Genomic DNA, 22,221 nt, shown 5'->3' with positions numbered 1-22,221 from the left:
CCCTATGACCACTTTGCTACAGATGATTACAGTCAGAACGAGAGTGTCCCCAGTCACTCTGCCTGGAACCCCAGGGTAAATGGAGCCATAGCTCGGTCAGATATGGCAAGCAAGGCTCTTTCAGATCACCCAGCAGTATTCATCAACTGAAAGGGGTCCCATTGCATTAATATTCAGCTGGTATGTGACCACCAAAAAATCATGATGCATGTCTCTGCAAGATACACAGGAAGCCGTCATCATGCCTTAATCCCATGTTGGTCAGATCTATCACAGGTTTTTACACCAAAGTCAGCAGATGGTTCCTTGGAAACAAGGGCTACCCTTGATGTGGCTGATAATGCCCATGAGGAGTCTTATCTCTGGTACCCAGGAAAGCCCCATGAGCATCATTGAGCCAGCCATTGGAATGCCTGAACAGGGGCACCTTTCAATATGCACCAGCAAGAGTTTCCAGAATGGCAGTGCTGAGCTACACCTTGCACAACATAACACAGCAAAGAGAACTGGTGCTGCAAGAGGAGGAAGGTGATAATCACTCTGCATCTTCAGCGAAGGAGGAGGGGGAGAAACAGGAGGAGCAGGAGCCTGATGTAGAGGGGCACCTGTACCTGCTCATTTAGCTGCCTAGGATTCCCAGGACAAACTGATTCAGATACACCAGCTAATCTGAGGCAATGTTGTCATTGGCACACCAATTCTGAACCCACTGTCTCCCCATCCCCAGCCCCCAAGACAAAGCAATCCAACCATCATCTATCCATCCCCCCCACAGACACTCACTGCTCATCTTTAACTCTTACCATTCTTCACAAGGCAAAATGCCTTTTGTTAGGAGACAGGAAACAATTGGGGAAGATGGGACAATGGTGTTTTGAAGTAAAGTTTAGGGCTGATAAACATTGAACAGAAATGTGACAATTTAATACAGTTATACAGCCAAGTGAACACCCTTGTGCAATTACAAATCCCTTTCTTCTTTTTCCTATTAATGCAATGTACTGCAGCCCCTGTGGCTGCTCATCCCCCTCCTCTGACTGTTCAGATGCTCGTAGTCGATGTCCCCATGGTTTTGGAGCCCATGTGGTTCATGCCAAAAGACTACCCAGCCTGCACATGTGTAGAGGCAGAGTCAGTCATCGGGACAGGAAGCAGCATGTGGGGCTTTGACTGGCAGTGGGTGGGAGCAGTGGAGGGGGTGAGGAATGGAAGCACTTTGTGCAGTGTCCTCACTTCCATGTGTCCTTTCTCCATCTTCCCTTTCACAGCCCAGCTGCATTTCCCTACCTGCCAGGAGCTGGAGAGCATTTTGTTGCACTGCAGTGAGATGCTGAATGACCAAGGCGAGGCTTGCCTCCATCCTAATTAAGGTAGTGCGTTGAGTGCGGAATTCATTAAGGCCAGGGTACATTTAGTTGCTGATCATATCTGGTACTGCATGCAGGTGGCCGCTCTTTCCATGAACATAAGCACCAAGGACTGAGACATCATCACACTCAGGCTAGAGACAGACTCCTCCAATCCAAATTGTGCATGGATGTCTCTGGAAAGGCTGACAGACCCCCCTTATTTTCTGCTGCTGTTCCAGAATCATCCTGTTCCTGATGACACCCAAGGCTCAGCCTCTGGATCCAACTGAGCAGAGCTTGAAGGGTCCTGTGTCCTCCAGCTGATGCTCTCTACTGCTGTGTCTGTGTCCAGCACCTATTTTTTTTTAAGCCTACTGCACCTGGTATTCTCAGGCAGTCTCCCATCCAAGTACTAACCAGACCTGAGTCTGCTTAGCTTCCAAGATCAGACGAGATCGGGCATTTTCAGACTAGTATGGCCGTAGGCTCCACCACCTATTCCTGCACACTTGTGACTATTTTGTTAATCGTCTGTTGATTATTTTGTTAAAGACACTGAAGTGATAGGCATTGTTTGATTAAGGGCTGGAATCAGGTATAAAGAGCATCAGTGGAGTTCTTCATCAGCCCTGGAAACATTTTAATTTAATTGCATAAGTTTCCTTTAAAGTTTTGTCTTTTATCAAAGTGCCCCTATAAAGGGCTGTCAATTTGTTTAATTAGTTAATTTGTTAATTAATCTATTTTATTTTATTGGTATACTCAAAAGCTTGGAAAGAGACACTTAATTTGTTCACGTGATGTACTGATAAAGAGTATAAAGAGCATCAATTGAGTGCTTCACCAACTCTAGAAACAACATTTTAATTTATTTATATAAGTTTCCTTTAAAAGTTCTTGTTTTTTTGTTACAGTGCCCCTTTAAGGGGTGGTTCTTTGGTTAATTGGTTTATTTGATTTACTCAAAAAGTATAAAGAATCAAGCTGGGACACTGGGTTAGTAGTTAGGAGGCAAAGATCTATAAGGCTGCATCCTGTGAATAAACCTACTATCAAGGAAAAGAATTGTGTCTCATTTCATACTTCACCATCACACTTCACCATCTGGCTTCCATCCATTTAACACACGTAGAAACATAGGACTTAGGAGCAGGAGTAGGCCATTCAACCCCTCGAGCCTGCTCCACCATTCAATAAGATCATGGCTTAACTGGTTCTGGTCTCAACTCCACTTTCCTGTCTGCCCCCCATAACCCTCGACTTCCTTGTCTATCAAAAATCTGTCTAACTCTGCCTTAAATAAATTCAATGACCCAGCCTCCACTACTTTCTGGGAAAGAGAATTCCAGAGACAAACAACCCTTTGAGAGAAAATAATTCTCATCCCAATCTCAAATGGTTGGCCTCTTATTTTTAAACTGTGTCCCCTGATTTTAGTCTCTCCCACAAGTGGAAATATCCTCCCAGTAACTAGCCTACCAATCCCTTTAGGATCCTATATGTTTCAATAAGATCACCTCTCATTCTTCTAAAATCCAATGGATACAGGCCCAACCTATTCAAGCTTTCCTCAAAGCATAAGCCCCCCCATCTCAGGAATGAGTCAAATGAACCTTCTCTGAATGCAATTATATATTTTTTTCAAATAAGGAGGCCAAAACTGTACACAGTATTCCAGATGTGGTCTCAGCAATGCCCTGTACAGCGGCAGTAAAACTTCCCTACTTTTATACTCCATTCCCCTTGCAATAAGTGGTGAGGTGAGAATGACCATGACACCATGATATTATTGCTATTAGTGAGACTTGGTTGCAGGTGGGGCAGGACTGGCAGCCCAATGTTCCGGGGTTCCGTTGTTTCAGATGTGATAGAGGGGGAGGGATGAAAGGGGGAGGAGTGGCATTACTAGTTAGGGAAAATATCACAGCTGTGCATAAGCAGGACAGCCCGGAGGGCTCGTCTACAGAGGCCATATGGGTGGAGCTGAGGAATGGGAAAGGTGTGACCACACTAATAGGGTTGTATTATAGACCACCCAATAGTCAGAGAGAATTGGAGGAGCAAATCTGTAGAGAGATAGCAGACCGATGTAGGAAACAGAAAATTGTGATAGTAGGAGATTTTAACTTTCCACATATTGACTGGGACTCCCATACTGTAAAAGGGCTAGATGGCTTGGAGTTTGTCAAATGTGTTCAGGAAAGTTTTCTAAATCAATATATAGAGGTACCAACAAGAGAGGATGCAATACTTGATCTCCTATTAGGGAACCAGACAGGTCAGGTGAGAGAAGTATGTGTAGGCGAACATTTTGGGTCCAGTAACCACAATGTCATTAGTTTTAAGCTAATTATGGATAAGGATAGGTCTGGTCCTCGAGTTGAGATTCTAAATTGGAGAAAGGCCAATTTTCTGGAAATGAGAAAGGATCTAGGAAGAGTGGATTGGCATAAGTTGTTTTCTGGCAAGGATGTGTTCAGTAAGTGGAAGGCATTCAAAGGCGAAATTTTGAGAGTGCAGAGTTTGCATGTTCCTGTCAGGATTAAAGGCAAAGTTAACAGGCATAGGGAACCTTGGTTTTCAAGTGATATTGGCGATCTGGTTAAGAAGAAGAGAGAGGTGTATAGCAGGTATAGGCAACAAGAAGCAAATGAGGTACTTGTAGAGTATAGAAAATGTAAGAAAATACTAAAAAAGGAAATCAGGAAGGCAAAAAGAAGACATGAGGTTGCTTTGGCAGACAATGTGAAGGTAAACCCGAAGGGTTTCTACAAGTATATTAAGAGTAAAAGGATAGTAAGGGACACAATTGGTCCCCTTGAATATCAGAGTGGCCATCTATGTGTGGAGCCTCACGAGATGGGGGAGATCTTAAACAGTTTTTTTGCCTCAGTATTTACTCAGGAAACTGGCATAGTGTATAAGGAAGGAAGGGAAACAAGCAGTAGTTTCATGGAACATAAGATTAAAGAGGAGGAGGTGCTTGCTGCCTTACAGCGAATAAAGGTAGATAAATCCCCCGAGCCTGACATGATATTCCCTCGGACCTTGAGGGAGACTAGTGTAGAAATTGCAGGGGCCCTGGCAGAAATATTTAAAATGTCCTTAGCCACGGGTGAGGTGCCGGAGGATTGAAGGGTAGCTCATGTTGTTCCGTTGTTTAAAAAAGACTCCAAAAGTAAACCAGGTAATTACAGGCCAGTGAGCCTGACATCAGTAGTAGGTAAATTATTGGAAGGTGTTCTGAGAGATCGGATATATAATTATTTGGACAGCCAAGGGCTGATTAAGGATAGTCAGCATGGCTTTGTGCGTGGTAGGTCGTGTTTAACGAACCTTGTAGAGTTTTTCGAGGAGGTTACCAAGAAAGTAGATGAAGGAAAGGCTGTGGATGTTGTCTACATGGACTTTAGTAAGGCCTTTGACAAGGTCCCACATGGGAGGTTAGTTCAGAAGGTTCAGACACTTGGTATCCATGGAGAGGTTGTAAACTGGATTCGAAATTGGCTGTGTGGGAGAAGACAGAGAGTGGTAGTGGATGATTGCTTCTCAGACTGGAGGTCTGTGACTAGTGGTGTGCCTCAGGGATCTGTACTGGGACCATTGTTGTTTGTTGTCTATATCAATGATTTGGATGATAATGTGGTGAATTGGATCAGCAAGTTTGCTGATGGCACTAAGATTGGAGGCGTTGTGGACAGCGAGGAAGGCTTTCAAAGCTTGCAGAGAGATCTGGACCAACTGGAAAAATGGGCCAGAAAATGGCAGATGGAATTTAATGCGGAAAAGTGTGAGGTGTTACATTTTGGAAGGTCAAACCAAGGTAGGACATACACAGTAAATGGTAGGGCACTGAGGAGTGCAGAGGAACAAAGGGATCTGGGAGTTCAGATACATAATTCCCTGAAAGTGGCGTCACAGGTAGACAAGGTTGTAAAGAAAGCTTTTGGCATACTGGCCTTCATAAATAAAAGTATTGAGTTTGGGAGTTGGGACATTATGGTGAGGTTGTATAAGACATTGGTGAGGCCAACTTTGGAGTATTGTGTGCAGTTCTGGTCGCCTAACTACAGGAAGGATATCAGTAAGATTGAGAGAGTGCAGAGATTTACTAGGATGTTGCTGGATCTTAAGGAGTTGAGTTACAGGGAAAGATTAAACAGGTTAGGACTTTATTCCTTGGAGCGTAGAAGAATGAGGGGAGATTTGATAGAAGTTTACAAAATTGTGAGGGGTATAGACAGAGTAAATGCAAGTAGGCTCTTTCCACTTAGATTAGGAGAAATAAACACGAGAGGACATGGCTTTAGGGTGAAAGGGGAAAGGTTTAGGGGGAACATTAGGGGGAACTTCTTCACTCAGAGAGTGGTGAGAGTGTGGAACGAGCTACCATCTGACGTGGTAAATGCGGGCTCACCCTTAAGTTTTAAGAATAAATTAGATAGATACATGGATGGGAGAGGTCTGGAGGGTTATGGACTAGGTGCAGGTCAATGGGACTAGCAGAATAATATTTAGACACAGACTAGAAGGGCCGAATGGCCTGTTTTCTGTGCTGTAGTGTTCTATGGTTCTATGGTTCTATCAAGGCAGCATTTAACCAAGTGTGGCATCAAGGAGCCTTAGAAAAATTGGAGTCAATGGAAATCGGGGGAAAGCCCTCTGCTGGTTGGAGTCATATCTAGCAAATGAAGATGGTTGTGGTTGTTAGAGGTCAGCCATCTCAGCTCCAGGACATCACTGCAGGAGTTCCTCAGGGTAGTGTCCTCAGCCCAACCACCTTCAGCTGCTTCATCAATGACCTTCCTTCCATCATAAGGTCAGAAGTGGGTCGCTCATGATTCCACAATGTTCAGCGCCATTCGTGACTCTTCCGATACTGAAGCACTCCATATCCAAATGCAGTTGGGGTCATTCCTAGTACACACAAAAATGGTTGAGGTTGTTGGAGGTCAATCACCTCAGTCCCAGGATATAATGGCAGGAGTTCCTCAGGGTAGTGTCCTAGGCATCAGTCTTCATAGTAGAAGACACTAATAGCATTCCAAAAATACTAAATAATCAAGCGGAAAAAGTTGGGAGGGCGGTGGGGAGGAAATAACTATCACTAGAGAAAAAGTGCTAGGGAAACTAATGGGTTTAAAGGTTGATAAGGGTTGCATCCTGGGATATTAAAAGAAGTAGCTACAGAGATAGTGGATGCACTGTAGTAATCTTCCAAGAATCCTTAGATTCTGGAAAAGTCCCAGAGGATTGGAAAACTGCCAATATAACACTCTTATTCAAAAAGGGAGGGAGACAAAAAACAAGTAATTATAGGCCAGTTAACTTAACATCCATCATTTGGAAAATTTTAGAGTCTATTATAAAGGATGTAATAGCAGAGCATTTAGAAATGCATAATATAATCAAGCAGAATCAGCATGGCTTCATGAAGGGGAAATCATGCCTGGCAAATTTATTAGAATTCTTTGAGGAGGTAAGAAGCATGATAGATAAAGGGGAACCAGTAGATGTAATATATTTGGATTTCCAAAAGGCTTTCAATAAGGTACCGCACAAAAGGCTACTTAATAAGATAAGAGCCCACGTTGCTGGGGGTAGTATATTAGCATGGTTAGAGGATTGGCTAATTAATAGAAGACAGAGAGTTGGGATAAGGGGGCATTTTCAGGATGGCAACCTGTAACTAGTGGAGTGCCACAGGGATCAGTGCTGGGGCCACAATTATTCACAATATATATTAATGACTTGGATGATGGAAGTGAATGTACTATCGCCAAGTTTGCGGATGACACAAAAATAGGTGGGAAGGCAAGTGGTGAGGATAACACAAGGAGTCTACAGAGGGATATAGACAGGTTAAGTGAGTGGGCCAAAACTTGGCAAATGGAGTATATTGTGGGAAAATGTGAGATTATGCACTTTGACAGAAAGAATAGAGGAGCTGAATATTACTTAAATGGAGAAAGACTGCAGAAAGCTGTAGCACAGAGAGATTTGGGGGTCCTCGTGCATGAATCACAAAAAACTAGCATATAAATTCAGCAGGTAATAGGGAAGGCAAATGGAATCTTGGTCTTCATTTCAAAGGGAATGGAGTATAAAAATAGGGAAGTCTTGCTAAAACCGTACAAGGCACTAGTTAGACTACACCTAGAATACTGTGAATAGTTTTGGTCCCCTTATCTAAGGAAAGATACATTGGCATTGGAGGCAGTCAGAGAAGGTTCACTGGGTTGATCCCGGATATGGAGGGATTTTCTTATGAGAAGAGGTTGAGTAGGTTGGGTCTGTACGCAGTGGAGTTTAGAAGAATGAGAGGCAGCCTTATTAAAACATGTAAAATTCTTAGGAGGCTTGACAGGGTAGATGCTGAGAGGTTTTTTTCTCTTGTAGATGAATCTAGGACCAAAGGGCACAATCTCAGAGTAAGGGGTCACCCACTTAAGGCAGAGAAGAGGAGGAATTTCTTCTCTCAGAGGGTAGTGAATCTGTGGAATTCTTTACCTCAGAGGGCTGTAGAGGCTGGGTTGTTAAATATATTCAAGGCTGAGATAGACAGATTTTTAATCAGTAAAGGAATCAAGGGTTATGGAGAAGAGGCAGGAAAGTGGAGTTGAAGATTATCAGATCAGCCATGATCTCATTGAATGGTGGAGCAGACTCGATGGGCCAAATGACCTACTTCTGCTCCTACGTCTTATGGTCTTATGGTCTTATGGCCCAACCATCTTCAGCTGCTTCATCAATGACCTTCCCTCCATCATAAGGTCAGAAGTGGGGATGTTTGCCAATGATTGCACAATGTTCAGCACCATTCGCAACTCCTCAGACACTGAAGCAGTTCATGCCCATATGCAGCAAGACCTCGACAACATTCAGGCTTGGTCTGATAAGTGACAAGTAACATTGACACTACACAAGTACCAGGCAATGACCATCTCCAACAAGAGAGAATCCAATCATCCCCCCTTGACATTCAATGCCATTACTGATGCTGAATCCCCCATTATCAACATCCTGGGGGTTACCATTGACCAGACACTGAACTGGACCAGCCATATAAATACTGTGGCTACAAGGGCAGGTCAGAGGCTTGGAATTCTGCGAGGCATAACTCGCCTCCTGACTCCCAAAAGCCTGTCACCATCTACAAGGTACAAGTCAGGAGTATGATGGAGTGCGTCCCCTTGCCTGGATGAGTGCAGCTCTAACAATATTCAAGAAGCTTGGCACCCTAACTCTAACCCTAACCCTAACTCTAAGCAGGCCACTTGATTGACACCCCATCCACCACCTTCAACACCCACTCCCTCCACACCAACGCACAATGGCAGCAGTGTGTATCACCTACAAAATGCACTGTGGGAATTTACCAAGGCTCCATTGACAGCATCTTCCAAACCCGCAAACTCCATGATCTAGAAGGACAAGGGCAGTAGACACATGGGAACACCACCACCTGGAAGTTCACCTCCAAGCCACTCATCACCCTGACTTGGAAATATATCACCGTTCCTTCACTGTCACTGGGTCAACATCCTGGAACTCCCTCCCTAACAGCACTATGTGTTCCTTCACCGTATGGACTGCAGCGGTTCAAGAAGGCAGCTCACCACCAACTTATTAATGGCAATTAGGGATGGGCAATAAATGCTGGCCTAGCCAGCGACACCCACATCCCATGAAAGAGTAAAAAAAATGCCAACATTCCACTTGTGTTCCTAATCATTTCCTGTAGCTGCATCAGGGCAGGGAGAGAAATCATTAGCTCTGATGCTTCTCCTCTTTCTGGGCCCCTTATTCCCCATCCGCTCACCCACTTAACCCTCCACCTCAATCATGATATTTTTTCCCCCTTTCAAGATTCATGAGTCAATTCACCAATCACAGAAAGGTCCTAGTAAAATGATAATGCCCATTGTTGGCATCTACTTACAAATATCATCCCATATATATGCCGCATGGGTCATTAATATTAAGAGCAGCAACAATATAATTCAGTGTTAGTTTGTGTGCATCTATAGGTGATCCCACCATGTCTATTAAACAAACCGGAGAGTAGAAATTTTTCTTTATCAGCATCTTGCAATACTGTTAATTTGACAGGAAAATATCCCATTAGTTATTTATAACACTGCAGACGATAAGACTGATTTCAGTGACTGCCTCAGCCTCATTAACATGTTCTGCACATCGCACCATCTGAACACGGTGACAGTAAATTCATATTTGGGGAAAGATTCAATACTTGCAACCCAGGTAAGCTGCACAAGATCTTTTCCATTCTGTAGAAGAATTAGAATATTTTCCATGTCTGGATGCATGATATTATTCAATATAATCATTTCACACAAGGGGTGTAATTGGATTCTATTTTATCAGTAATCTCACAGGGTAGAAAGATCAAATGACTCCTGAGCAACAAAGTGGAATGATTGAATGACATAGGTCTTCACTGTCAGTGAGAAGTGTTGGAGCCATCAGGTGTCTCTGTGTGACACAACTTTTAAGATGCCAGAGGACAAAGACTGAATGGTTCACAATTGCATCTGTGTTCTCTAGATCAGCAAGTCTGAAGACTCTGCTGATTGCTGCTTCTCACTACAATATATTTTCAATATCTACTATGCAACACAACTTTATCACAATATCTCATTTCTCAAAAAATACTCATAAAAGCACCAAGATAGAGTGGGATAATAGATAAGCAGACAAAAGAACAAGATTGAAGTCAATGGAGAAGATTCTTCAGAATCATGTGCATGATAAAACAGGTTACTGATTCACTATGAGCCCATTACACACTCCTGTCCTGGCAATCTCACCCCACAAAGCCTGCTCGCAGTAAACTTCCATTAGCAACAAAATAAACAGAACGTCAGCCATGATTCCACCCTCTGTTCACAAGATAATCATGGATGACAAAGGTGTTCAAGCCCAGCTCATCTCATTCATCCAGAATGACATACATACATATTAGGAGCAGGAGTAAGCCATTCAACCCCTCGAGCCTTCTCCGCCATTTGATAACATGGCCTACATTATACCAGTGATTACAACTTAAAAGTATTTAATTACCTGTAAAGCAATTTGAGGCATCATTAAAGGTGCTATATAAATGTAGGTTTTGTCTTTCTTTCATTACATCTGCATGCAGTTGGCAGAGTGACTGTAGCAATGGTGAAATTGGAGGCCCACTGTTGATTCTATCAGAATAATTAGTCACAGAGCTGGTGTTAGGAAAGTGGCTACAAAGAAATCACTGCATTTACAAAACAATTCAACTCTATAGCTAGTACAACCTTACAATTCTGACTTCTCACAACCCACAATATACCATAAATGGCATCTGCTCCTTTTATGCTCATGGCACTATCTCTAGGATTTGTTAGTCAGACATCTACCAGCAGTTTAGGAACAATGTAGATTGATTTGTTGATCTGAATTTTTCAGAGAACAATGACACATGGTACATAAATTCAGTGTGGCCTTAACTCAAGAACTGGATTGATTCTCCTTCCCCTGAAGCTGGCATACAAATTGTATTATACACTGTGAACTTACAGCCTAAAATGTAATTAATAAATAAGAAACTCCAATAGCAAAAGAGTGACACCCTTATCCCACACCAACCCCATCCCACTCCATCCCTCAACCTCCCCCATGCCATCTCTGCCCTCCACCTCCCTAACCCCCTCCAAACCTCCCTCCACCGTACCTATCCATGCAGCCCCCCATCCCCTACCTCCCCACTGTTGACCTTCGGGCAGCTTCATAGTTTTCTAGTGGGCTTTTCAAAAAAATAACTGGAACCATGAAGCTGCCCAAAGCCCAAAGGTTGGAAGCAGCAATGCAGCAATTCGTGAGACTGACCTGACTGGCTTTTAAAAATCGGAACTCTCAGCCAGAGTTCTGGTTTTTTTTTTAAAAGTCAGTCTTTTTAAAGTCAGTCTTCAGCTCTGCCTCTGGCTGCTCAACGAGGAATGCCATTTAGGGCAATGAGTCTGGGCCCCACTAGCCCCCCAGGCCTAGTGTTTGGCACTTCCACAACCTGCATACTAACATTTTGTGATTCATGTACCAAAACACTCAGATCCCTCTGTACCAGGTTCTGCAATCTCTCTCCATTTAAATAGCATACTGCTTTTCTAGTCTTCCGGCCAAAGTGGACAAGTTCACATTTTCCCAAATTCACCTCCATCTGTCAAATTTTTGCCCACTCACTTAACCTGTCCCTTTGCAGACTCTTTACCTCCTCGTGACAACTTACTTTCCTACCTATCTTGATGTTATCGTCAAATTTAGCTATCATACATTCAGTCCTTTCATCCAAATCACTGATGTAGATTATGAACAGCTGAAGCCCCAACACTGATCCCTGTGGCACTCCACATGTCAACCCGAAAACTATCCATTTATCGCTACCCTCTGCTTCCTGTTAGCTAACCAATCCTTTATTTATGCTAATATGTTACTCCCTACACCATGTGATGTAGCACCTTATCAAATGCCTTCTGGCATGTGACAGCCCAATATCTTTTTTAAGGGCCCCACCAAGACGTGTGTATCTGAATTAGTGCAGGGTGCATGAGTCCTATGGCAGGTGCTTCCTCTCAGGGATTGACCTCCTGCTCTCATGTCAGTTCTTGAGGGATGCCTATGGGAGATGAAAGACATGAAATAGAACCGACAAGTTGACAGGGTTCTAAGTCATCCTTGTGCAGATAATCATACTTTAGTGGCTGGTGAACTCAAATCAACATCAGTGAGTGAGTGAGTGTTGTATACCATGTGGCTGTGTGGTAGTTAATTCTGTCACCATGTAGCAGGAACAGCCCCATCTCTGCATCGCCAATGACAGGCATGCAAAGACCCAGCTTATCTCCAGTGCATCCTCCTCCATAACTGTCAGATTAGTCAAGCCTGGAGGGCCATCCTCCTGCCTCGTACATTGTAGCTTTCTCCTGCAAGGAGAGAACCATGAGATCTATGAGTGTGAGCTGTCGAGTGTTCTGAGAGGATAGTGTGTCACTGTGAAGGATGAGGGTGCATGTCAGTGGTGCCTGGTCAGATCAGGATGTGAGGAGATGTCGCAAGACGAAGGGATGAGTTCATCTGCAGGAAGTGTTGGAGAAGACAGAGTGAGGGGGTTTGCACTTAAGGGTGGAATTGTCTCACCTTTTCAGCTTTGACCAGGTCATTAACCCTCTTCCATCTCTGTAGCTAGGAGTGAGGCACCACACTGCTGACCTTCTCTGCTGCTTCCAGCCATGGCTGCTTATTCTCTGCATCTCCTGGCTTCCTTCCATTCGCAGGGAACATACTCCCCACCCATTTTGGCCCCTTATAGCTGACAGCATCATGTCCAGGTAAGTATCTGAGACTATTGTGCAATCTTTGCCCACTAACCCTCCATTTATCCAGTTGCTAGTTCAGTTCCGCCACTTCTACAATGCTGCCATTCAGATCCTCACAGCTTCTGCTTAAATGGAGAAACTGAAACAGACTTTGGTGAGTCATCATCAGGCTCCTATTGATTAGGAAACCCAGTTGTGAGGTGCAAATGCCGAGACTGAGTTAAAAGTCTTGTTGAGGCTTCTGGGTTCCAGGGTCAGCCTCCACTGGGTACATTCGTACAGGAATTAGAGGGTTGAGTAAAGTAGTGGTTGGGGTTACAGCAGCACAATGGTTCTGTTACTGAACAAATAATCTAGAAAGTCTGAGTTCGGTTGAGTGGGCAGAAAAGTGACAAATGGAATTCAATCCGGAAAAGTGTGAGGTAATGCATTAGGGGAGGGCAAACAAAGCAAGGGAATACTCAATAAATGGGAAGTTATTGAGGGGGGGTTGAGGAAGTGAGAGACCTTGGAGTGCATGTCCACAGGTCCCTGAACTTGGCAGGACAGGCAGGTAAGGAGATAAAGAAAGGGTATGGAATGACTTCCTTTGTTGGATGAGGTATTGAATACAAAAGCAGGAGTGTAATGATGGAACTGTATAAAATGCTGGTTAGGCCACAGCTGGAATGTTGTGCATAGTTCTGCTCACCGCATTACAGGAAGGATATAATTACTATGGAGGGAGTACAGAGAAGATTTACAAGAATGCTGCCAGGGCTTGAAAATTCCAGCTATGAGGGAAGATTGGATAGGCTGGGGTTGTTTTCCTTAAAATGGAGGAGGTTGAGGGGTGACTTAATTGAGGTGTACAAAATTATGAGGGACCTAGATAGGGTTGACAGAAAAGACTTGGTTCCCCATAGCTGAGGGGTCAATTACCAGGGGCCACAGATTTAAGGTGATTGGTAGAAGGATTAGAGGGGACATGAGGAAAAACTTTTTCACCCAGAGGGTGGTTGGTGTCTGGAATTCACTGCCTAAATTGGTGGTTGAGGCTGAAACACTCAACTCATTTGAAAAGATACCTGGATCTGCATCTGAAGCGCTGTAACCTGCAAGGCTATGGACCAGGTGCTGGAAAGTGGGATTTAAGTGAGTGGCTAGTTTCTTTTCATCTTTTTTTGGCTGGCACAGACATGATGGGCTGAATGGCCTCTTTCTGCACCGTAACTTTTCTATGGTTCTATGGTTCTAAATATCACCATCACGGTTTAAGAATTTGAATTCTGTTTAAAAATAGTCTGTTAGTAAAACTGACCATGAAGATATCAGATTGTATTTTTTCTATTTACTCTTTCACAGGGTGTGGGTGTCGCTGGCTAGGCCAGCATTTATTGCCCAATCCTAGCTGCTCTTGAGAAGGTGGTGGTGAGCTGCCTTCTTGAATCACTGCAGTCCATGTGGTGTAGATACACCCACAGTGCTGTTAGGAAGGGAGTTCCAGGATTTTGACCCAGCGACAGTGAAGGAACGGCGATATATTTCCAAGTCAGGATGGTGAGTGACTTGGAGGGGAACTTGCAGGTGGTGGTGTTCCCATGTATCTGCTGCCTTTGTCCTTCTAGACAATAGAGGTTGTGGGTTTGGAAGGTGCTGTCAAAGGAGCCTTATGAGTTCCTGCAGTGCATCATGTAGATGGTATACACTGCTGCCACTGTGCATTAGTGGAAGAGGGAGAGAATGTTGAAGGTGGTGGATAGGGTGCCAATCAAGTGGGCTGCTTTGTACTGGATGGTGCAAAGCTTCTTGAGCCTTGTTGGCGCTGCGCTCATCCAGGCAAGTGGAGAGTATTCCATCACACTCCTGACTTGTGCTTTGTAGATGGTGGACAGACTTTGGGGAGTCAGGAGGTGAGTTACTCACTTCAGGATTCCCAGCTTCTGACTAGCCACAGTATTTATATGGCTGGTCCAGTTCAGTTTCTGATCAATGATAACCCCCAGGATGTTGATAGTGGGGGATTCAGCAATGGTAATGCCATTTTACATCAAGGGGAGATGGTTATATTCTCCCTTGTTGGAGATGGTCATTGCCTGGCACTTGTGTGACAAATATTACTTGGCATTTATCAGCCCAAGCCTGGATGTTGTCCAGGTCATGCTGCATATGGACATGGACTGCTTCAGTATCTGAGGAGTCGTGACTGGTGCTGAACATTGTGCAATCACCAGTGAACATCCCCACTTCTGACCTTATATTAGTGGGAAGGTCATTGATGAAGCAGCTAAAGATGGTTGGGTCTAGGTAAACTACCCTGAGGGACTCCTGCAGTGATGTCCCAGGATTGAGATGACTGACCTCCAACATCCACAACCATCTTCTTTTGTGCTAGGAATGATTCCAACCAGTGGAGCGTTTTCCCCTGATTCCCATTGACTCCAGTTTTGCTAGGATTTCTTGATGCCACACTCGGTCAAATACTGCCTTGATGTCAAGGGCAATCACTCTCATCTCACCTTGGGAGTTCAGCTCTTTTGTCCATGTTTGGACCAAGGCTGTAATGAGGTCAGGAGCTGATTGGCCTGGGCAGAACCCAAACTGGGCGTCAGTGAGCAGGTTATTGCTGAGTAAGTGCCTCTTGATAACACTGTCGACAACATTTTCCATAATTTTGCTGATGTCCTAAAAACCCAATTTGTGTCACGAATGCTCTTTAAGGAAGGAGCTGGTCCTTTATGTGGTCAGAGTAGGGAAAGACTCCAGTCCTGGATCAACATGGGTGACTCTTCAATGTTCTCTGAAGTGAACTAATAATTCTTTCTTTTTACCAGTCTGTTAGCAACAGTTCAAGCAGAAGGATTAGGACCACGTTCTCAGGGCAACTGGTGATGGGCAATAATCCATGCACATACCCTGAGAGTGGATTAAAATAAAACTTATGCTTAGTTAATTTCGCCTCTTATATTATTGCTAGAAATGCAGATCGACATATTTGAATAAACATCCACGCATATATACATGTTTATGCAGGTGCACACACACATCTACACATGCACACAAACACAGAAACAAATACACGCATATATAGGATCATAGAATAGTTACAGCACAGAAGGAGGCCATTCAGCCCATTGTGTCCTTGCCAGTGCTCTGCAAAAGCAGCTCAGTTAATCCCAGGTGGAAATGGAATAGGCTCAGGTTCGAGGCTCCTGCAGCTTGAGTGGATGGGAGCAGGGACGGCAGGGTGAAAGAACAAACTGACCAGCACTGTTGTGCCAGGGACAATTGAAGTGGGGGGGTGGTGGTGGTAAAAAGGAATGTAGTTGTAGTAGGGGATAGTATAGCCGATATATATGGTGAGGGAACCAAAAAGAGGAAAAACATACTTCACCTCATCCTCACCAAACTGCCTGCTGCAGATGCATCTGTCCATGACAGCATTGGTAGGAGTGATCACCGCACAAACGTTGTGGAGACTAAGTCCAGCCTTCACAATGAGGATACCCTCCATCCTGTTGTGTGGCATTAGCACCATACTAAATGGGATAGAATTTGAACAGATCTAGCAACTCAAGACTGGGCATGCATGAGGTGCTGTGGGCCATCAGCAGCAGAAGAATTGTATTCAACCACAATCTGTAATCTCATAGCCTGGCATATCCCCCACTCTATCATTACCATCAAGCCAAGGGATCAATCCTGGTTCAATGAAGAATGCAGGAGGGCATGCCAGGAGCAGCACCAGGCATACCTAAAAATGAGGTGTCAACCTGGTGAAACTATAACACAGGACTACTTGTGTGTCAAACAGCATAAGCAGCAAATGATAGACAGAGCTAAGTGATCCCACAAACAACGGATCAAATCTAAACTCTGCAGTCCTGCCACATCCAGTCGTGAATTGTGTTGGACAATTCAACAACTCACTGGCAGAGGAGGCCCCACAAATATCCCAATCCTCAATAATGGAGGAGCCCAGCACGTCAGTGTAAAAGATAGACTGAAGCATTCGCAACAATCTTTAGCCAGAAGTACCAAGTGGATGATCCACCTCGGCCTCCTCTGGAGGTCCCCAGCATCACAGATGCCAGTCTTCAGCCAATTCGATTCACTCCATGTGATATCAAGGAATGGCTGAAGGCACTGGATAGTGCAAAGGCTATGGGTCCTGACAAAATTCCGGCAATAGTACTGAAGACATGTGCTCCAGAACTTGCCGCATCCATAGCCAAGCTGTTCCAGCACAACTACAACATTGGCATCTGCTGAGCTATGTAGAAAATTGCCCAGCTATGTCCCGTACACAAAAATTGTGAACAAATCCAAACCGACCAATTACTGCCCCATCAGTCTACTCTCCATCATCAGTAAAGTAATGGAAAGGGGTCATCAATAGTGCTATCAAGTGGCACTTGCTTAGCAATAACTTGCTCACTGATGCCCAGTTTGGGTTCCGCCAGGGCCACTCAGCTCCTGACCTCATTACAGCCTTAGTTAAAACATGGGCAAAAGAGCTGAAGTCCCGAGATGGGGGTGAGAGTGACTGCCCTTGACATCAAGGCAGCTTTTGACAGAGTGTGGCTTCAAGGAGCCCTAGCAAAACTGGAGTCAATAGGAATCAGGGGGAAAACTCTCCACTGGTTGGAGTCATACTTAGCATAAAGGAAGATGATTGTGGTTGTTGGAGGTCAGTCATCTCAGCTCCAGGACATCACTGCAGGAGTTCCTCAGGGTAATATCCTCGGCCCAACCATCTACAGCTACTCCATCAATGACATTCCTTCCATCTTAAGGTTAGAAGTGGGGATGTTCACTGATGATTGCACAATGTTCAGCACCATTCGTGACTCCTCAGATACTGAAGCAGTCCATGTCCATATGCAGCAAGACCTGGACATTATCCAGGCTTGGGCTGACAAGTGGCAAGTAACATTCGCGCCACACAAGTGTCAGGCAATGACCATCTCCAACAAGAGAGAATCCAACCATCCCCCCATGATGTTCACTGGCATTACCATCACTGAATCCCCCACTATCAACATTCTGGGGGTTACCATTGACCAGAAACTGAACTGGACTGGCCATATAAATACAGTGGCTACAAGAGCAGGTCAGAGGCCAGGAATCCTGTGACAAGTAACTTACCTCCTGGTTCCCCAAAGCCTGTCCACCATCTACAAGGCACAAGTCAGGAGTGTGATGGAATACTCTCCACTTCTCTGGTTGAGTGCAGCTGCCACAACGCTGAAGAAGCTGGACACTGTCCAGGACAAAGCAGTCTGCTTGATTGGCACCGCATCCACAAACGTTTAATGCATCCACAAACATTTACTCCATCCAGCACCGACACACAGCAGCAGCAGTGTGTATCCTCTACAAGATGCACTGCAGGAATTCACCAAGGCTCCTTAGACAGCACCTTTCAAACCTATGCCACTGCCACCTGGAAGGACAAGGGCAGCAGACAGATGGGAACACCGCCACCTGGAAGTTCCCCTCCAAGTCATTCACCATCCTGACTTGGGAATATATCGCTATTCCTTCACTGTCACTGGTTCAAAATCCTGGAACTCCCTTCCTAACAGCACTGTGGGTGTACCGACATGACATGGACTGCAGCAGTTCAAGAAGGCAGCTCACCACCACCTTCTCAAGGGCAATTAGGGATGGGCAATAAATGCTGGCCCAGCCAGTGAAGCCCACATCCCATGAATGAATAAAAAGTTAGGTGGATGTATACCATTCTGTGCAGCCGCGAGTCCCAAAGGCTGGGTTGCCTGCCCAGTGCCAGGGTTAAGGACATCTTGTGGCTGGAGAGAAATGTGGCATGGAACAGGAAGAATCCAGCTGTCATGGTCCAAGTGGGTACCAGTACCAACAACATAGGTAGGACTAAGAAAGAGGTTCTGTTGAGGGTGTATGAGCAGCAAGGGGCTAAATTAAAAGCAGAACCTCAAAGGTAATAATCTCTGGGCTACTGCCTGGGCCACGAGCAAGTTGACGTAGAGAAAATAGGATCAGAGAGTTGAATGCATTTTTCAAAGATTGGTGTGAGAAAAATGGGTTTTGATTCATGGGGCACTGGCATCAGGTTGGAGAAGTGGCAGCTGTTCCACTGGGACAGACTTCACCTGAACCATACTGGGACCAGTATGCTGATGAGTCATATAACTAGGGTTGTAGGGCTTTAAACTAAATAATTGGGAGGGGGTGGGAGCTCACATGAGGGCAGATTTGGAAAGGTAAAGAGAAAGGTCCAACAAGGCAGTGGTGAGTGCAGCAACATGGGTAACGATAACCAGAGTGTGACAGTAAAGGACAGAGCATACAAACATAAGACGAATGTGTTCAAAGTAGGAAAAGATGGCTTTAAACTAACAGAGGGGAAGGAGGGTTTGGGTAAAGGGAGACTTCGGAGATAAAAGCTGAGGCAATTGAAAAGTATATCGATGTGGATAAAAATAAGCTGAGTAGGACATGAATGGAGAGTTTAACAATAATAGTGCATCAGAGAGTAAGGCCCATGCAGGGAATAAAAGTAAAATAAATAAAACTGAAGTCACTTTTTTTTTAATGTGCAGAGCATCTGCAATAAGATAGATGAAGAAAGGAACAAATAGAGATGAATGGTTTAGATACAATCACCATTACAGAGACATGGTTACAAGGTGACCAAGTTTGGAAAATAAATATTCCAGGTAAACAACATTTTGAAAAGACAGACAGAATAGAAAAGTGGGAGGAGTAACACTGATGATAAAGGATGACATAAGGACATTAGTGACAAAAGATCTTGGTTCAGAAAATCAGGAAGTAGAAGCAGTATGGTCGGAGATCAGGAGTAGCGAGGGTCAGAAAACACTGGTGGGAACGGTTTATAAGCCCCCTAATAGTAACTATACCATTGGACGGGGTATTAAACAAGAAATTATTGGAGCATATAACAAAGGCAATGTAATAGTTGTGGGGGACTTTAATCTTCATATAGACTGGACCAATCAAATTGACAAAGGTGGTCTGGAAGATGAGTCTGTAGAATGCTTTCTGACAGTTTCCTGGAGCAACATGTTTTGGAACAAGCTATTTTAGATGTAGTGTTGTGCAATGAGGCAGGGTTAATTAGTAATGTCATGGTAAAAGAGCCACTGGGAAATAGTGATCATAATCCAATTGAATTCCACATTAAGTTTGAAAACGGCATATTCCAATCACAAATAAGAATCTTAAATTTAAACAAAGTCAATTACACTCGTATGAGGGCAGGCTGGCTAAGGTTGATTGAGTGACTAGGCTAAAATGTATGGAGCTACGTAAACAGTGGGGAACATTTAAAGAAATGATCCAAAATGTTCAAAACTACATTCCATTGAGAAACAAAAACTCAGCAAGAAAGATCGATCCGTAGCTTACTAATGAGATTAAGGATAACATTAGATTAAAAGAAGATGCTTATAATGTTGCAAAGAATAGTAGCAAGTCTGAGGATTGAGAGTGTTTTAGTAGCAGGCCAACAAAAATTTGAGTAAAAAGGGAAAAATTAAAATATAAGGGTAAACTAGCCAGAAGTACAAAACCAGATTGGAAAAGCTTTTACAAGTAAATGGAAGGGAAAAGAGTAGCTGAAGTTGGTCACTTAGAAGCCGAGACAAGAGAAATTATCATGGTGAATGAGGAAATTGCAGAAACAATGATCAAATATTTTGCTTCTGTCTTCACTGTAGAAGGCACAAGTTATACCATAAATAGAAAGTAACCTTTGAGCTAATAAAAGTGAGGAGATGAAGGTAATTAATATCAGCAGAGAAAAGCTACCAGGGAAACTTGATGGACTAAAATCTGACAAATCCCTGGGATCTGATCACCTACATCCTCGGGTTTTAAAAGAGATAGCTGCAGAGATAGTAGATGCACTGGCTATGATTTTCCAAAATTCCCTTGATTCTGGAACAGCCCCGGCAGATTTGAAGTAATATTGTTATTCAAGAAAGGAGGGAGAGAGAAAACAGGGAACTACAGGACAGTTAGCCTAACATCAGTCATCGAGAAAATATTGGAATTTACTATTAAAGAAGTCTTAACAATGCACCTAAAATATCAAAGTATAACTAGACAAAGTTAACATGGTTTTACTAAAGAGAAATCCTGTTTGACAAATTTATTAGCATTTTTTGAGGGCATAACTAGTAGGGTAGATAAAGGGGAACCAATAGATGTAGTAGACTTGTATTTCCAAAAGGCATTCAATGAGATGCCACATGAAAGGTTAATACACAAAATAAGTTGGGGGTAATATATTAGCATGGATGGAGGATTGGTTAACAGATTGGATGAAGAAAGTAGGGATAAATGGGGAATTTTCAGGTTAGCGGGCTGGTGGAGTAACACAAGGATCAGTGCTGAGGGCTCAGTTATTTACAATCTATATTAATGACTTAGACAAAGAGACAGAGGGTAATGTATTTAAATTTGCTGACAATACAAAGCTAGGTGGGAATACAAGCTGTGAGGAGGACCCAAAGGGGGAATTTAATGGAGGCTACAAAAGCCTCAGCCAGCGGGTGTAGAGCCGGCGAGACGCCTGCATTGCATCCTTTGGGGGAAATTCGAGCCAATCAGGCAATTGACAGGCCATCGGCAGATCTCCAACAGGGTCAAGGACCATGGGGCATAAAGTGTCACCCACTCGGGGATGTCGGCCAATCAGAGGCTGTGGACCTTTCTATATCTGTTCCCCCTCTGTCACCATCTCTGTCCCTGCACCCTTTCTGTACCCACGCCCTCTCTCTATCTGCACTGGCCCTGTATCCACAGCCTTTCCCTATTAATCCCTACCCTCTCGATATCCTCACATTCTCTACCCACAGCAGCCCTACATTCGCTCTGTTTTTGATTCTGAATCAACTCCTTCAGTTTCTCTTTATTTCTTGGTGTATAAGTTCCCAACAGTCTTCGTTAAAAGTCTTTTTTTTACGATGCTGCAGTTTCCCACAACTGTTCGGCTTTGATCAAAGGGATGACTTTATTTTTGGGGGAGTTGTTCCTAATCCACGGCAGGTGTTATGTCTCCTGGGCGTGACCCGTCTCTGTGAGTGAGCGGATCCCAAACCATATATAACAGCAAATGCAGGGCTTGTTCCAGCGGCTCATTGGAGATGTGTGTTTAGAGGTAAGCGCGGATGTTTCTTGCTGCAATTGTAACTTGTTTGTTTCTGGCAGGATTCCGGAGGGACGGTCCGGGATATGCACCGAGAAGTTTGAGCTAAGTTTCTGTCTAGAGGTTTTCACATTCAGGGATTTGCCGCTTTGAGCTGGACCCTGTCTCAGTCTCCCTGAGATGCCTTCAGAGCTGAACTTTGTCCCAAGTGTGGAAGTGACAGACCTGTAACCCGTCCAGGAGTTATTATAACACTAGGAATGAAGTTCAGACCCGAAATGAAAGTTAAACCTTGAGCTGCGCGAGGATTGAAGACAGAAAATGCTGGAAAATCTCAGCAGCATCTGTGGAGCGAGTAACAGGGTTAACGTTT

The 22,221-nt window shown here is 44.1% G+C and overlaps 1 non-coding gene across 1 annotated transcript; it reads right to left on the bottom strand.

The window, feature by feature from the left end:
* Window positions 1–1,717: 1,717 nt before the first annotated feature.
* LOC144668450 (5S ribosomal RNA) lies at window positions 1,718–1,836 on the bottom strand. The gene has a single exon (XR_013573499.1). It is a non-coding gene; the product is annotated as a 5S ribosomal RNA (ribosomal RNA).
* Between the last annotated feature and the right edge of the window lie 20,385 nt (window positions 1,837–22,221).

This window comes from Cetorhinus maximus, chromosome 26, assembly GCF_964194155.1.
Source record: "Cetorhinus maximus chromosome 26, sCetMax3.hap1.1, whole genome shotgun sequence".
NCBI classification, from domain to species: domain Eukaryota; kingdom Metazoa; phylum Chordata; class Chondrichthyes; order Lamniformes; family Cetorhinidae; genus Cetorhinus; species Cetorhinus maximus.
This window is presented reverse-complemented; position numbering and strand designations above follow the sequence as displayed.